Genomic DNA, 18,285 nt, shown 5'->3' with positions numbered 1-18,285 from the left:
CTGAGATCTTAAGATTTATTCAGTTGTACAATGAGTATACCAAAAATTAGGAACACAAACACCTTCCTAATATTGAACTGCCGTTCTTGATACAAGACGGTGCACCTACTACTGTACCCCGTTCAAAGGCACTTAAATTCACCCTCTGAATGGCACACGTACACTTTAACCTCTCCTCCCCTTCATCTACACTGATCGAAGTGGATTTAACAAGTGACATCAATAAGCGATCATAGCTTTCACCTGGATTCACCTAGTCAGTCTGTCATGGAAAGAGCAGGTGTTCTTAAAGTTGTGTATACTTAGTGTATATAAACATACAGTAGCTCTTTTCCTACAGTGAAATTAATTTGCATATGTAGTGTAAAAATAACAAGTAGATTCCCCTCACAGGCAGATGCTTCCAGTCAGACGTTTGTTCACAGGCAGTAGTTGTGTAAACAAAGATTGAATCTGGCCCCTAATATCACTGGTTGTATCCCAATGGTACCATATTCCCTATATAGTGCACTACTTTTGTCCAGGGCCCATTCGGCTTCCATAGGGCTACCATGTGGCTCTCGTCAAAAGTAGTGCACTATGTAGGGAATAGGGTGCCATTTGGGACACAGACATGAACTCTTATCTGTTAATAACACAACATGACATCTGAATGGGGAAATGTGTTGACCAATTCCCCCTGGGCAGAAGTCATACATTGTTTTATGGGGACAATAGAACCAGTCTTCAGTAGCTAATGATAGACAGTACAGTCAGGGTAATTCACAACCACACATGTTGATATATGATTTAAGAATAAAGGATCATGCGCATTTCTGGCAGACGCTGCAAACTGCACCGTAGAGACAAACGGAGCTAATGTCAGTAGTTCATTCCGTAGGCCTACAGACGAGGATAGTGGTGAAATAGGGAGCGGATTCAACTATAAAGAGTGGGAACTCTGAATTTAGTTACAGGATTCATCCACTTTAGATGACACGCCTGATAGGGTCAGAAGTCTGCGGAACATATGGAGTCAATATCCAGCCTTTTTGATATCCTCCTTTTCTGTCCTTACTATTAAGCTTAGTGATTTATTAGTAATGATAACTCTGGCAAAGAGAGTACATAATGTCATATTGCGAGCAGAGGATCCTCCAGACATGTATGTTTATAGAACAGAATAATTGATGACTTCTAATATAGAAGATTTAAAGTTAGTATGTTCATGGTTATTACAGAGACTCAAAGAGATGGATAGTGGTATTATACCTCAACCTCATTCGAATGAGCAGTGAACCTGCTTGTCTTAGTCTTGTCTTATTTCACCACAATTCACAATTAAATGGAGGAAAACACCATTTATTTATCTTAAGTCTCTTTGTAGCAAAGTATGGTATAACAAATATTCATTTCCAGAGGGATACACACTCACATTTAGCCATTTATTAATCTCTTAAGAGGAGGAGAGTTAGAAACAAGGAAAAAGGGAGCAATGTGAGAGAGGAGAAGAGAGAGAGATAGAGGAGGAGAGGGAGAAGAGAGATAAGAGCGAGAGAGAAGAGAGATAGAGGAGAAGAGAGAGAGGAGAGGAGAAGAGAGAGAGGAGAAGAGAAGAGAGAGAGATGAGAAGAGAGAGAGATGAGAAGAGAGAGAGAGGAGAAGAGAGAGAGAGAAAAGAAGAGAGAGAGAAAGAGGAGATGAGAAGAGAGAGAGAGGAGAAGAGAGAGAGAGAAAGAGGAGAAGAGAGAGAGAAAGAGGAGAAGAGAGAGAGAAAGAGAAGAGAGAGAGAGAGAGAGAGAGAGAGAGGAGAAGAGAGAGAGAAAGAGGAGAAGAGAGAGAGAAGAGAGAGAGAGAGAGAGAGAGAGAGAGAGAGAGAGAGAGAGAGAGAGAGAGAGAGAGAGAGAGGTGAAAGGAGATATAGAGAGAAGGAGACTTCTCTTCTCCGTTGGGGGTTTTGGGTTACTCTCCTTCATTAGACCTCTGATGAATGTCTTGGTAGGGGAGTGGTGACCCTCTTGTTGTGGTGACCCCACCAGGCCGGGCGTTCATTATCATTAGCCCCGTAATGAAGCAGCCCTGTTTGAGGAGCGTGGCTCTGACAGCAAGCCCAACCACAGACAGCCAAAGGGTCAAAGGTCAGGCCCGGGGCCTCTGATGCTCTGATTTGAAATGACAGACGTACATCTACATCAGAGATGGGGTTTATGGGCCTTGTCGAGGGCTAGCATAGCGAAGTTAGCATTTAGGAACCGATGAGGTCTGTATTAAAGGGGCAGTCTGGGATTCATTCAACAACAGAACTATAGTGCAAAAATACATGTACCAATCGCAGAGTGCACTTTTAATGCCAAAAGAGAAGAGAGGAGACAGACTTGGTTTAGATGTATGTGTGTGAGGGGGGAGCAGATATGTCATAAGTGTTGAGTGATAAACTCAGCAAAAAAAGAAACGTTGTCTCACTGTCAACTTAACATGTGTGAATATTTGTATGAACATAACAAGATTCAACAACTGAGACATAAACTGAACAAGTTCCACAGACATGTGACTAACAGAAATTGAGTAATGTGTCGCTGAACAAAGGGGGGTCAAAGAAAAGTAACAGTCAATATCTGGTGTGGCCACCAGCTGCATTAAGTACTGTAGTGCACCTTCTCCTCATGGACTGCACCAGATTTGCCAGGTCTTTGCCAGGTTCTGTGAGATGTTACCCCACTCTTCCACCAAGGCACCTGCAAGTTCCTGGACATTTCTGGGGGGATGGCCCTAACCCTCACCCTCTGATCCAACAGGTCCCAGACGTGCTCAATTGAATTGAGATCCGGGCTCTTCGCTGGCCATGGCAGAACACTGACATTCCTGTCTTGCAGGAAATCACGCACAGAATGAGCAACATGGCTGGTGGCATTGTTATGCTGGAGGGTCATGTCAGGATGAGCGGTTAGTGTCTTAACGACCGTTCCACAGGTGCATGTTCATTAATTGTTTATGGTTCATTGCACAAGCATGGGAAACAGTGTTTAAACCCTTTACAATGACAATCTGTGAAGTTATTTGGATTTTTATGAATGATCTTTGAAAGACGGTCCTGAAAATGGGCCGTTTCTTTTTTTTCTGAGTTTATTATTCCTTGCGCGCGACGCTTCTATTCTTTCCTACAGTACACAAGGCTAGTGAACAAGAATACAATTATATCTTATTCAGAAGTTGATCAATTGGTTGTTGTTTTTTTACTGGTGGTTTTGAGGGATGCAACAAATGGAAGTCTATTGTATCTGACGTTATAATACACACTAAGTGTATCATTGTTTTGTACAGTATGAATTTGTTTGGACTGTAGTCATTCATATTTAGGCTATATATTTATATCATTCTATAGAGACTACCTACTTTGCAGGAAAACCCAGTTTCCCATTTTAAGTCTTTGGTAACTCACACAAATCAAAATATCTCAATATTCTCGGTCAGACCATCGAATATTGTGTATTAATGTGTTTAACCTTTCAGGCGCAGGCGTTTCGCTAGCGACCCACCTCGACAACATCCAGTGAAATTGCAGAGCCCCAAATTCAAAATACAGAAATAGTCACACTAAACATTTATAAAAAATACAAGTGTTATACATCGGCTTAAAGATGAACTTCTTGTTAATCCAGCCGCTTTGCCAGATTTCAAAAAGGCTTTATCGCGAAAGCATAGCATGTGATTGTCTGAGGACAGAGCCCCGCTTACAAAAGCATACAAACATTTTACAACCAAGTAAAGGAATTATAAAAGTCAGAAATAGCGATAAAATTAATCACTTACCTTTGAAGATCTTCATATGGTTGCAGTCACAAGAGTCCCAGCTACACAGTAACTGTTAGTTTTGTTGGATAAAGTCCCTCTTTATATCTCAAAAGCTCTGTACATCCTAATAGTACAGGTACATTTCGTCGAAACATGTCAATCGATGTTTATAATTAATTCTCAGGTTGTCAATTGTCTAAATAATTGATAATATTTCAACCTGACAATAGGTCATTGCTCCCTGGTTTGCACTTGGTCATTGCGCGCAAACCAGCACTGCATGATTCTACAGTCCACTGACAGAAAGGTCTCATTCTTTATCATTTTTCAGAAAACAAGCCTGAAACCATGTTTAAAGACGGTTGACATCTAGTGGAAGCCATAGGATCTGTAATCTGGGTCCTATCCTATTAGATACTCTATAGGCATTCAATTGAAAATACCCACATCAAAAAAATCCCACTTCCTGGATGGATTTTCCTCAGGTTTTCACCTGCCATATCAGTTCTGTTACACTCACAGACATTATTTTAACAGTTTTGGAAACTGCAGTGTTTTCTATCCAAATCCATCCAAATCCAGGCTTCTCATCCAAATACACGCTTCTCATCCAAGAAGTTAAACCTTAATCCAGCAGTTCCCCTAGGGTCAACAGGCCCGGCTCCAGGCATAAGCGACATAAGCGGTCTCAACTTCCTGTTGAGAGATAGAATAGTAGAATACACAAGGTGCAAGTTCCACATTTGGTTGTGCATCAGCAATTTTTCTCATCAGCAGTCACTCAATTGGTAATTTAGTCTAGCCAGTTATCTAAACTTAGAGTATGCATTGCCGAATATCGATCTGGCGCAGGGGCCCTGACCTCCAGGGAGCCCCCATTTGTTAGTCACTCTCACTCAGATATATTTCATTCCACCCCATGGCAAAATGGGTAGAATTACAGGAAATGAGCTTTAAAACTGAAAAAGATTATTTCTGCCCAATGGCAAAATGACTAGAATTGCATGAAATAAACTTTAAAACATAAGTTTTTCTCTCCGCCATCAAGAGGAGGTCACTAAAAACAATTTCCAAATCTCGCTTAGGGCCCCCAAAAGACTAGAGCCGGCCCTGTGGGTAAATATACTTCTCAGGGATGGTTTCTGATGTCCAACACAATACTTTATTTTTACCCCTAAAGCTCAGTTTATTTTGAGTCTCTGTTTGAAAAACCACTTCACATCCGAGGCTCTTCTGTAGCCGGTCTGGAAGCCGGGTTTCTTCAGAGGGAAAGAAGGAGAGAGAGAAAGAAATGGAGAAAAGAAAGAGAAATGTGTTTTCTTTTGCTCTGGTTTGTTTTCCAGTCCTCTTTAAAATGAACTCTGGGTACAGGACTTGGCGGTTGCACATGGTGTGGTGAAAGAGAGGGGAGAGGGGGTGACGGGGAGGGAGAGGGAGAGAGAGACGGAGAGACTGAGAGGAAGAGAGAGGGAGGGAGAGAGAGAGGAGAGGGAGTGACGGGAGGGAGAGAGAGAGACGGGGAGGGAGAGACGGAGAGACGGGGAGGGAGGGAGAGAGAGGGAGAGAGAGAGAGGAGAGGGAGTGACGGGGAGGGAGAGGGAGAGAGAGACGGGGAGAGAGAGACGGGGAGATGGGGAAAGAGAGACGGAGAGATGGGGAGAGAGAGAGAGACGGGAGAGAGTGAGGGAGAGAGAGAGAGAGCAAGATGGGTGGAGAGAGAGGGGGAGGGAGATAGAGCGACACAGGGGGAGGGAGAGAGCTATGAGGGAGAGAGAGAGGCGGGGGGAGGGAGAGAGAGAGACAGGGAGGGAGAGAGAGAGGAGAGGGAGTGACAGGGAGGGAGAGAGGGAGTGACGGGGAGGGAGAGAGAGAGAGACGGAGAGAGAGAGACGGAGAGACGGGGAGGGAGAGAGAGAGGAGAGGGAGAGACGGGGAGGGAGAGAGAGGGAGGGGGAGAGGGAGTGACAGGGAGGGAGAGAGGGAGTGACGGGGAGGGAGAGAGAGAGAGAGACGGAGAGAGAGAGATGGAGAAACGGGGAGGGAGAGAGAGGGAGAGACATGGAGAGACGGGGAGGGAGGGAGAGAGAGGGAGGGAGAGAGAGAGGAGAGGGAGGACGGGGAGGGAGAGGGAGAGAGAGACGGGGAGAGAGAGACGGGGAGATGGGGAAAGAAGACGGAGAGACGGAGAGACTGAGAGGGAGAGAGAGACTGACGGGGAGAGAGAGAGAGACGGGGAGGAGAGAGAGAGAGACGGAGGGAGAGAGAGACGGGGAGATGGGGAGGAGAGAGAGAGGGGAGAGGGACTGACAGGGAGGGAGAGAGAGAGAGACGGGGAGGGAGAGATAGAGAGACGGAGAGAGAGAGATGGAGAAACAGGGAGGGAGAGAGAGACGGGGAGGGGGAGAGAGAGACGGAGAGATGGGGGAGGGAGAGAGAGAGAGGAGAGGGACGGGGAGACGGGGAGGGAGAGACGGGAGGGAGGGAGAGAGGGGAGAGGGAGTGACAGGGAGGGGGAGACGGGGAGTGAGAGAGGGGGGAGAGAGAGAGAGAGAGAGAGAGAGAGAGAGAGAGAGAGAGAGAGAGAGAGAGAGAGAGAGAGAGAGAGAGAGAGAGAGAGAGAGAGAGAGAGAGAGAGACGGAGAGAGAGAGATGGAGAAACGGGGAGGGAGAGAGAGGGAGAGACATGGAGAGACGGGGAGGGGAGAGAGAGGGAGAGAGAGAGAGAGGAGAGGGACTGACGGGGAGGGAGAGGGAGAGAGAGACGGGAGAGAGTGAGGGAGAGAGAGAGAGCAAGATGGGTGGAGAGAGAGGGGGAGGGAGATAGAGCGACACAGGGGGAGGGAGAGAGCTATGAGGGAGAGAGAGAGGCGGGGGGGGGAGGGAGAGAGAGAGACCGGGGGAGGGAGAGAGAGAGATGGGGGAGGGAGAGCGAGAGAGACGGGGGGAGGGAGAGAGGGAGAGATGGGGGAGGGAGGGAGAGAGAGAGGTGGGGGGAGGGAGAGAGAGGTGGGGGGAGGGAGAGAGAGACGGGGGGAGAGAGAGACGGGGACGGAGACTGAGAGACGGGGAGGGAGAGAGAGAGAGAAGGGGGAGGGAGAGAGAGAGAAATGGGGAGGGAGAGAGAGAGAGGTGGGGGGAGGGAGAGAGAGGTGGGGGAAGGGAGAGAGAGATGGGGGGAGGGAGAGAGAGAGACGTGGGGAGAGAGAGAGAGAGATGGGGGGAGGGAGGGAGAGAGAGAGAGAGACGGGGAGAGAGAGCGAGATGGGGAGAGAGAGAGAGATGGGGAGAGAGAGACTGAGAGACGGGGAGAGAGAGACTGAGAGACGGGGAGAGAGAGACGGAGAGACGGGGAGGGAGAGAGAGAGAGACTGGGAGAGAGTGAGGGAGAGAGAGAGAGCAAGATGGGGGAGGGAGAGGGAGAGAGAGACGGAGAGACTGAGAGGGAGAGAGAGGGAGGGAGAGAGAGAGGAGAGGGAGTGACGGGAGGGAGAGAGAGAGACGGGGAGGGAGAGACGGAGAGACGGGGAGGGAGAGAGAGAGGAGAGGGAGAGAGGAGAGGGAGTGACAGGGAAGGAGAGAGGGAGTGACGGGGAGGGAGAGAGAGAGAGAGACGGAGAGAGAGAGATGGAGAAACGGGGAGGGAGAGAGAGGGAGAGACATGGAGAGACGGGGAGGGAGGGAGAGAGAGGGAGGGAGAGAGAGAGGAGAGGGAGTGACGGGGAGGGAGAGGGAGAGAGAGACGGGGAGAGAGAGACGGGGAGATGGGGAAAGAGAGACGGAGAGACGGGGAGAGAGAGACTGAGAGACGGGGAGGGAGAGAGAGAGACGGAGGGAGAGAGAGAGAGACGGGGAGGGAGAGAGAGAGGAGAGGGAGTGACAGGGAGGGAGAGAGGGAGTGACGGGGAGGGAGAGAGAGAGAGAGACGGAGAGAGAGAGATGGAGAAACGGGGAGGGAGAGAGAGACGGGGAGAGAGAGACGGAGAGACGGGGAGGGAGAGAGAGAGGAGAGGGAGAGACCGGGAGGGAGAGAGAGGGAGAAGGGGGAGGGAGAGAGAGAGAAATGGGGAGGGAGAGAGAGAGAGGTGGGGGGAGGGAGAGAGAGAGAAATGGGGAGGGAGAGAGAGAGAGGTGGGGGGAGGGAGAGAGAGGTGGGGGAAGGGAGAGAGAGATGGGGGAGGGAGAGAGAGAGACGTGGGGAGAGAGAGAGATGGGGGGAGGGAGGGAGAGAGAGAGACGGGGAGAGAGAGCGAGATGGGGAGAGAGAGAGAGATGGGGAGAGAGAGACTGAGAGACGGGGAGAGAGAGACTGAGAGACGGGGAGAGAGAGACGGAGAGACGGGGAGGGAGAGAGAGAGAGACGGGGAGGGAGAGAGAGAGAGACTGGGAGAGAGTGAGGGAGAGAGAGAGAGCAAGATGGGGGAGGGAGATAGAGCGACACGGGGGGAGGGAGAGAGATATGGGGGAGAGAGAGACGGGGGGGAGAGAGAGAGACTGGGGGAGAGAGAGAGAGAGATGGGGGAGAGAGAGACGGGGGGAGAGAGAGAGACTGGGGGAGAGAGAGAGAGAGATGGGGAGGGAGAGACAGGGGGGCTGGGGGGAGAGAGAGAGAGAGGGGGGAGAGAGACGGGGGGAGAGAGAGACTGGGGGAGAGAGAGAGAGAGAGAGAGAGAGAGAGAGAGAGAGAGAGAGAGAGAGAGAGAGAGAGAGAGAGAGAGAGAGAGAGAGAGAGAGAGAGAGAGAGAGAGAGAGAGAGAGAGAGAGAGAGAGGGGGAGGGAGAGAGGGAGAGAGACGGATAGATACGGAGAGAGTGAGATGGAGAGTCTCTCTTCTCTTTCTTTTATTCACTCATAAAACAGTAGATCCGAAAGAGAAAAGAAAACAATGCTGCCACACTTCATCCCTATTTCAGTTGAACCAGATCAAATGGGTTCTTCTCAGTGTGTAAACAAGGGAAAGTACTGCCAGTGGACCTACCTTGTATGCTTTAGTTCTGGTTCAAGTTTAACTTCTGTCGACACAGAAAGAGTAGATATTGAATTGTTAAATAGTGTCAGCTCTGGTACAACAGCACTGTACTCACTGTAACATTCTCTTATGATTAGGACGAGAACCCAGAGTTTAACCTGACCAGGTCACATTGTGGTCAGTAAAACTCAGGACCCTGGTCATGATCAACTAATCACTGGTTATAGGAGAGAAGGGTTGTGTCCCAAATGGCAGCCTATTCATTAATAGTGCACTACTATTGACCAGGGCCCAGGGCACTATAAAGGATATAGGGTGCCATTTTGGGATACGCATTTAGAGTAGAGGCTACTATACAATCTGCATGCTGATACTGTGGAAGAAGCCATATGTGAGGCTCAGTGAAGAGGAACCAGAACTCAATAAACACAGTGTCAAAGAGAGGGGGTTCAAGGCCACGCTTGTCATGATGGAGGCTACACTTTGCGCTCCGCTGGCTCCTGCAGGGTTTGATGCTGTAATATAAAACGTCTGGGGCCACAATCCTCACATTGTCTCTGTTGTTACCCCTACGTCACCCTCCTCTCCTCAGTAGACCCTGTACAGTCAACTCATCATCGCTCTCTCCCTCTCTCCCACCCCCCCTCCCTCACTACCCCACTTCTCTCTCACGCTCTTTCCCTCCTTACTCAAAACAACTGTTGTGCTCTCTTCCCACCTTCCTCTTTCTCTCTCTCGTCTCTTCTCTCTCTGCTCTCTTCTCTTTCTTTCTCTCCTCTTTCACTCTCTCTTCTCTTTCGCTCTCTCACTTCCCCCTCTCTCCTTTCTCTCTCTCCCCCCTCTCTCCATTTTCTTTCTCTCTCCTCTCTCGCTCTCTCCCCCTTCTCTTTCTCTCTCTCTTCCCCATCTCTCTATCTTTCTATCTTACTTACTCTCTCTCTCTCCTCTCTATCTCTCTTGCTCACTTCCCCCTCTGTCTTCCTCTTTTTCTCTCCTTCTAACCCACCCTCTCTCTCTCCCTCTCTCCTCTAGTCTTCAGTGGTGTCGGTGGGCTTGCCCGGTTCCATCCTAACCTGGTGGTGGGGGGGAACTTACTCTGGCCAGATAGTCCTGTGGGACAACCGCAGTCACTGCAGGACTCCTGTAGAGAGAACCCTCCTCTCAGCTGCAGCTCACACGGTAAGTCCACAGTGCATCCTCAATGTCACCCTATTCCCTATATAGGTGCCACTTGGGATGCACACTAAGTTTCCATGTGCCCTGAAACACTGAGACACCCACCCAACACCCTGTAACAGAAATGCACCGTCAGTTTATGTTAGTTTCAACATATACGACTGCTTTAGTTTAGAGCAGTAATACAGATACACTTCTGTAGCACACTGAAACATAACCCTGCAATCTGTGGCCTCAGACGGCATTCAAAACATATAAGAGGAAGAATATAATGCCCTTGTATATCCTATATCCTGTATCTTATATCCTATATCTTATCCTATATCCTGTATCTTATATCTAATCCTATATCTTATATACTATATCCTTTATCTTATCCTATATCTTATATACTATATCCTATATCTTATATTATATTTCCTGTATTTCATATCCAATCCTATATCTTATATACCACAATATATCCTACAGTTGAAGTCAGAAGTTTACATACACCTTAGTCAAATACATTTAAACTCAGTTTTTTCACAATTCCTGACATTTAATCCTAGTACAAATTCCCTGTTTTAGATCAGTTAGGATCAACACTTTATTTTAAGAATGTGAAATGTCAGAATAATAGTGGAGATAATTATTTATTTCATATTTTATTTCTTTCATCACATTCCCAGTGGGTCAGATGTTTACATACACGCAATTAGTATTTGGTAGCATTGCCTTTAAATTGTTTAACTTGGGTCAAACGTTTCGGGTAGCCTTCCACAAGCTTCCCACAATAAGTTGGGTGAATTTTGGCCCATTCCTCCTGACAGAGCTGTTGTAACTGAGTCAGGCTTGTAGGCCTCCTTGCTCACCCATGCTTTTTAAGTTCTGCCCACAAATTTTATATGGGAGTGAGGTCAGGGCTTTGTGATGGCCACTCCAATACATTGACTTTGTTGTCCTTGGAAGCAAGCTTGGGGTCATTGTCCATTTGGAAGATCCATTCGTGACCAAGCTTTAACTTCCTGACTGATGTCTTGAGATGTTGCTTCAATATATCCACAATTTTCCATCCTCATAATGCCATCTATTCTGTGAAGTGCACCAGCCCCTCCTGCAGCAAAGCACCCCACAACATGATGCTGCCACCCCCGTGCTTCACGGTTGGGATGGTGTTCTTCGGCTTGCAAGCATCCTCCTTTTCCCTCCAAACATAACGATGGTCATTATGGCCAAACAGTTCCATTTTTGTTTCATCAGACCAGAGGACATTTCTCCAAAAAGTACCATATTTGTCCACATGTGCAGTTGCAAACCAGTCTGGTTTTTTTTATGGTGGTTTTGGAGCAGTAGCTTCTTCCTTGCTGAGTGGCCTTTCAGGTTATGTTGATATAGGACTTGTTTTACTGTGGATATAGATACTTTTGTACCTGTTTCCTCCAGCATCTTCTCAAGGTCTTTTGCTGTTGTTCTGGGATTGGTTTTCACTTTTCGCACCGAAGTACGTTCATCTCTAGAAGACAGAACGCATCTCCTTCCTGAGCGGTATAACGGCTGCGTGGTCCCATAGTGTTTATACTTGTGTACTATTGCTTGTACAGATGAACATGGTACCTTCAGGTGTTTGGAAATTGTGAGGATGAATCAGACTTGTGGAGGTCTACAATTATTATTTTTTTCTGCAGGCTTGGCTGATTTCTTTTGATTTTCCCATGATGTCAAGCAAAGAGTCACTGAGTTTGAAGGTAGGCCTTGAAATACATCCACAGGTACACATCCAATTGACTCAAATTATGTCAATTAACCTATCAGAAGTTTCTAAAGCCATGACATCATTTTCTGGAATTTTCCAAGCTGTTTAAAGGCCAGTCAACTTAGTGTATGTGAACTTCTGACCCACTGGAATTGTGATAAAGTGAATTATAAGTGAAATAATCTGTCTGTAAACAATTGTTGGAAAAATGACTTGTCATGCCCAAACTATAGTTTATTAACAAGAAATTTGGGGAGTGTTTGAAAAAATAGTTTTAATGAATCCAACCTAAGTGTTGTAAACTTCCGACTTCAACTGTATATCCTATTCTATATCTTATATACTATATCCTATACTTCATCCCCAACAAACCTTCTGAGTCTCAACACATTGTGAATACCACCCAAGGCAGGCAATAAAGTTTAATGGTGGTGGTGGGAGTAGTGGGGAATCATTGTAGCTTCACACACACACACACACACACACACACACACACACACACACACACACACACACACACACACACACACACACACACACACACACACACACACACACACACACACACACACACACACACACACACACACACACACACACACACACACACACACACACACACACACACACACACACACACACACACACACACACACACACACACACACACACACACACACACACACACACACACTGCCCCTGGATGCCATACATGCCCCCAATAATGAGAGACTATGTCTAGGCCTTCTGAAAGAGGCCTTTGTGGGCGCCAAACAAAAATCAATTTGAGGGCAATAATTACATAATGGTTTCACACAACCCGCTGTATTTGCACAGCGCCGGATGACGGTGCCAAGTTGGAGTAAGGGTCTGTTGCACATTGGCATCTCATCACTCAATAAGAGCTTTGTGTCGTCTCAGGGTTATAGGAAGACATATTGTAGATGGATGTGCAGATTCACTTCATACCTGCTAATGTCTTTCATAAGATATTACAGTTTGTGGAGGAAAATACATGTGAAATATGCTACAGCTTATTGAAAGTAGTATAAGTATTAAGTGTAGAGCTATTTAGGAAGAATACACTACAGCTCATTGAAAGTAGTATAAGTATTAAGTGTAGAGCTATTTAAGAAGAATACACTAGTTTGTAGATCCGAATTAAATAACTGAATTGGAACTTCAGCGGTATAATGTAGCTTAGTGTTATATGTATAACATACACACAGTATGTTGTCTGTGTATTCTGTTTATGATAGCAGCACCATTTCACCAAGTCAAATTCCTATACATGCAAATGTATTTGGCAAATAAAATGATACTGATAGCATCCAGTGTGTTTACAAATGACCATTCTCTTCATGTGTCTGTTCTCCCTGTTCTTCCTGTCTGTACTGTAGCACCCGGTATACTGTGTAAACGTGGTGGGAACCCAGAACGCCAGCAACCTGATCACCGTGTCCACAGAGGGCAGGATGTGCTCCTGGAGTCTTGGCATGCTCTCTCAGCCACAGGTAAGAGCTGTTCCAGGGTCAGTCCTACCTGACCTGTAGCATTAAGTCCCTTCTCTTCAGACTGATCCACAGTCAGCAATCTGTAGAATTAAGGCCCATTTCTTCAAATCGATCCACAGTCAATTTTAATAAGGGCCATCTCTTCACACTGATCCACAGTCAGCAATCTCAAAGATATTAGCTTATCATATACAGTACCAGTCAAAAATTTGGACACACCTACTCAATTAATTGTTTTGCTATTATCTACATTGTAGAATAATAGTGATAACATCAAAACTATGAAATAACACATATGGAATCATGTAGTAATGAAAAAAGTGTTTAACAAATATATTTTAGATTTTCAAAGTAGCCACCCTTTGCCTTGGTGACAGCTTTGCACACTCTTGGCATTCTCTCAACCAACTTCAATGTAGAAAATAGTAAAAATAAAGAAAAACCCTTGAATGAGTAGGTGTGTCCAAACTTTTGACTGGTACTGTATGTAGCTCCTTTCAGTAACCACGAGAACAACCGTTCCTTGATTTTAACTGGCGGCTTTATTCTGTAGTTTTAGTCAGAATTATCACCTTCCGTGAGAACTATAAAGTAAATGAAAAATACAGTTAAGCACACTCTTACAACCTTATCTTACGAGTGACTTATTAGCTTGGTATAACTCTGAAGTGCTTACATACATAAACAGTTTAGCCGGAGCTATAACAGTATCAGATTAAACACATGAATAAAGGAAAAATACCTCATTGGCTGCTTATTACAGAAGGGAGGATATCAAACTTCACACTTATTATTCCTGGCATGAATTCACACTTCATCCTTAATTATTATAACGTTATCATCATAACGTACACGCTTAAACTTTTACGAACTACACCTGATGACATGAAAACTTAGCTAACACAGCGCGGGATTGCCTTCCCTCCAAAGGTGTGTTGCTACTGTAAGTATAATTTTTTTAAACCAGGGACCTTCCCCATCAACAACAGCCCATACCCGGGCTTGCAGAGCAAGGGGAACTACTACTTCAACAGAGCAGACGGACCTTCTGCACACATCAACAACAGACCTTCCTCCTTTTTCACCCCTCAACAGCATCAATGTAACAGTATAATTTTAAATCGCCCATACCCATCAGGGACCTTCTGCACACATCACAACAGTCACCCTCGAAGCATCGTTACTTGCTCCACAGAGCAGAGCAAGGGGAACTACTACTTCAAGGTCTCAGAGCAAGTGACATAACCAATTGAAACGCTATCTAGCGCACACCGCTAACTAAGCTAGCCGTTTCACATCCGTTACACTACAATACTGTCCCCGTTACAACAGTTATTAGCCACGTAGTTCCACTTGTCTTATCATTTCCCCCGCATAGCGAACACATACACAATTAAAACAAAGAAACTACGACATAGACTTACAGGTTAATTGCCAGTTACACTGTGTATGACATATTGCATATTGTCATTAAAGAGAATGGTACTATAACTGACTCATACAAAATATGTAAACTAATTCCATGACAAAACCCTCTCAAACGGTGTAACTAATTCCATGACAAAACCCTATCAAACACAATGTGTGCTATGTAACTGTATGTCTATGTGATGTATGTTAGACTCATTGTAACTAGGTTAGCACAAACAATCTTAACACTTCCGAAAGTACATGATGATAGCAGCCATGTACAGACTACTGTACGACAATTGTGTTTTTCGTGAACATGAGGTTGAACCATTTAACCCTGTATGTGTGTGTGTGTGTGTGTGTGCGTGCGTGCGTGGATGCGTGTATGTGTGTTGTAGGAGAGCATGTTGCTGGTGTACAACAAGTCTTAAGCGGTGGCTGTGACAGGCATGGCGTTCCCCACTGGAGACGTCAATAATTATGTGGTGGGGAGTGAGGAGGGAACCGTGTACACCGCATCCAGACACGGCAGGTTAGAGGAAACACACACACACACACACACTTTAAGTTTAATGTTTTTATACAGTGTATCTCATAACCGTAATAATACCAGCTACAAGCTCCTGCCCCCCAAAATGTGTCCTCTGTTCTCTCTGACATGCTCTCTCTCTCTCCCATGCTCCTTTGCAGCAAGGCGGGGATCTGTGAAATGTTCGAGGGCCACTATGGGCCTGTGACGGGCCTCAGCTATCACAACGCCGTTGGCCCTGTAGACTTCTCCCACCTCTTCGTCACCTCGTCGTTTGACTAGACTGTCAAACTGTGGAGCACTAAGGTAAGAAGAGCTCTTTATACTGGACTGTCAAACTGTGGAGCACTAAGGTAAGAAGAGCTCTTTATACTGGACTGTCAAACTGTGGAGCACTAAGTTAAGAAGAGCTCTTTATACTGGACTGTCAAACTGTGGAGCACTAAGTTAAGAAGAGCTCTTTATACTGGACTGTCAAACTGTGGAGCACTAAGTTAAGAAGAGCTCTTTATACTGGACTGTCAAACTGTGGAGCAAACTGTGGAGCACTAAGGTAAGTAAGAAGAGCTCTTTATACTGGACTGTCAAACTGTGGAGCACTAAGGTAAGAAGAGCTCTTTATACTGGACTGTCAAACTGTGGAGCACTAAGGTAAGAAGAGCTCTTTATACTGGACTGTCAAACTGTGGAGCACTAAGGTAAGAAGAGCTCTTTATACTGGACTGTCAAACTGTGGAGCACTAAGGTAAGAAGAGCTCTTTATACTGGACTGTCAAACTGTGGAGCACTAAGGTAAGAAGAGCTCTTTATACTGGACTGTCAAACTGTGGAGCACTAAGGTAAGAAGAGCTCTTTATACTGGACTGTCAAACTGTGGAGCACTAAGTTAAGAAGAGCTCTTTATACTGGACTGTCAAACTGTGGAATACTGAGGTAAGAAGAGCTCTTCATTTCAACTTTTCCTCCAGGTCTCCTTTCACTGTCTGGTTAAAACTTCAACATGAATGGACTGGATTGAGAGGAGCTAAGCTGGATACATTTTTGAAGGGAGGGGGGAAGGACAGGGAGGAGGGAATGAGGTTATGGGTTATGTGTCTGTGGCATTGAACCGACTGGACTGGAGTGGACTGTGGAGGGAGGAAGCAAAATATGGATGAAGAATGGGAATGAGGGATGGAGAGAAAGGGAGGAGTGAGACTGTTGACTGGGGTTCAAACCACAGAGAGGCAGCCGGGGCCAGGGAGGCTGCAGATATACAGTAAACCACAGAGAGGCAGCGGGGGCCAGGGAGACTGCAGACTGCTGTGGAACTCCTCTCTCTCCCATTCTGGCCTTTCTGTCTGGAGACAGAGGAGCGCACCACAACCACCACAGAGACGGACAGAGGGAGGAAGGAAGGGAGAAATCCATCGTGCTGGAAGGCCACAGTGTTGGTTTATGAAGACAAGGAGGGAAGAGACGAGGAGGGTAGAGGAGAGAAGAGATGACCCCATCAAAAGACTCACTCCACTGAATGACCAAGATAGCATGAAAACTAAAATAAATACAAACCTAAAATAGAAAACAGACAATAAAAACATGTTCATCTTCAGCCGGGATCAATTTGATATACAGTAAACCACAGGGAGGCCAGGGAGGCTGCAGATATATAGTAAACCACAGGGAGGCCAAGGAGGCTACAGATATACAGTAAACCACAGGGAGGCCAAGGAGGCTACAGATATACAGTAAACCACAGAGAGGCAGTGGAGGCCAGGGAGGCTGCAGATATACAGTAAACCAGAGGGAGGCCAAGGAGGCTGAAGTTATACAGTAAACCACAGAGAGGCCAAGGAGGCTGCAGATATACAGTAAACCACAGAGAGGCCAAGGAGGCTGCAGATATACAGTAAACCACAGAAAGACAGCAGAGGCCAGGGAGGCTGCAGATATACAGTAAACCACAGAGAGGCCAGGGAGACTGCAGATATACAGTAAACCACAAGGAGGCCAGGGAGGCTGCAGATATACAGTAAACCACAGGGTGGCCATGGAGGCTGCAGATATACAGTAAACCACAGAGGCAGCAGAGGCCAAGGAGGCTGCAGATATACAGTAAACCACAAGGAGGCCAAGAGGCTGCAGATATACAGTAAACCACAGAGAGACAGCGGAGGCCAAGGAGGCTGCAGATATACAGTAAACCACAGAGAGGCCAAGGAGGCTGCAGATATACAGTAAACCACAGAAAGACAGCGGAGGCCAGGGAGACTGCAGATATACAGTAAACCACAGAAGCAGCAGAGGCCAAGGAGGCTGCAGATATACGGTAAACCACAGAGAGGCCAAGGAGGCTGCAGATATACAGTAAACCACAGAGGCAGCAGAGGCCAAGGAGGCTGCAGATATACAGTAAACCACAGAGAGACAGCAGAGGCCAAGGAGGCTGCAGATATACAGTAAACCACAGAGAGACAGCGGAGGCCAAGGAGGCTGCAGATATACAGTAAACCACAGAGAGACAGCGGAGGCCAAGGAGGCTGCAGATATACAGTAAACCACAGAGAGACAGCGGAGGCCAAGGAGGCTGCAGATATACAGTAAACCACAGAGAGACAGCGGAGGCCAAGGAGGCTGCAGATATACAGTAAACCACAGAGAGACAGCGGAGGCCAAGGAGGCTGCAGATATACAGTAAACCACAGAGAGACAGCGGAGGCCAAGGAGGCTGCAGATATACAGTGAACCACAGAGAGACAGCAGAGGCCAAGGAGGCTGCAGATATACAGTAAACCACAGAGAGACAGCGGAGGCCAAGGAGGCTGCAGATATACAGTAAACCACAGAGAGGCCAAGGAGGCTGCAGATATACAGTGAACTCTAACATAGTTTTTGAACTTTTTTTTACCTGTGACATATTAATATGTGTATGTATCATTGTACACTCAACAGATACACTCAAAGCTCACATACTGCAAGTGTATTTATTATTCAGTGATATGTTCAATGTGTAGATGCACCAAGTCTATAGCTCATATGTGAAGTATATCATGACAGTTATTTAAACTGAATTCTTTTTTGAGTGAATTATTTTTGCGGTTTGAGGAATCTCCTCCCCTTTGAGGGGTACCACAGGAATGTATGTTTGTCTTCTGTCCCAGTGAGTGTGCTTAAGTGTGTAGATGTGGGCACACCTTAGCTGGCC

At 46.4% G+C, this 18,285-nt stretch overlaps 1 pseudogene; it reads left to right on the top strand.

The window, feature by feature from the left end:
• Positions 1 to 18,285, top strand: part of LOC124012265 — a 102,875-nt pseudogene that overhangs the window by 44,065 nt on the left and 40,525 nt on the right.

Source organism: Oncorhynchus gorbuscha, linkage group LG24, assembly GCF_021184085.1.
Source record: "Oncorhynchus gorbuscha isolate QuinsamMale2020 ecotype Even-year linkage group LG24, OgorEven_v1.0, whole genome shotgun sequence".
NCBI classification, from domain to species: Eukaryota; Metazoa; Chordata; class Actinopteri; order Salmoniformes; family Salmonidae; genus Oncorhynchus; species Oncorhynchus gorbuscha.
This window is presented reverse-complemented; position numbering and strand designations above follow the sequence as displayed.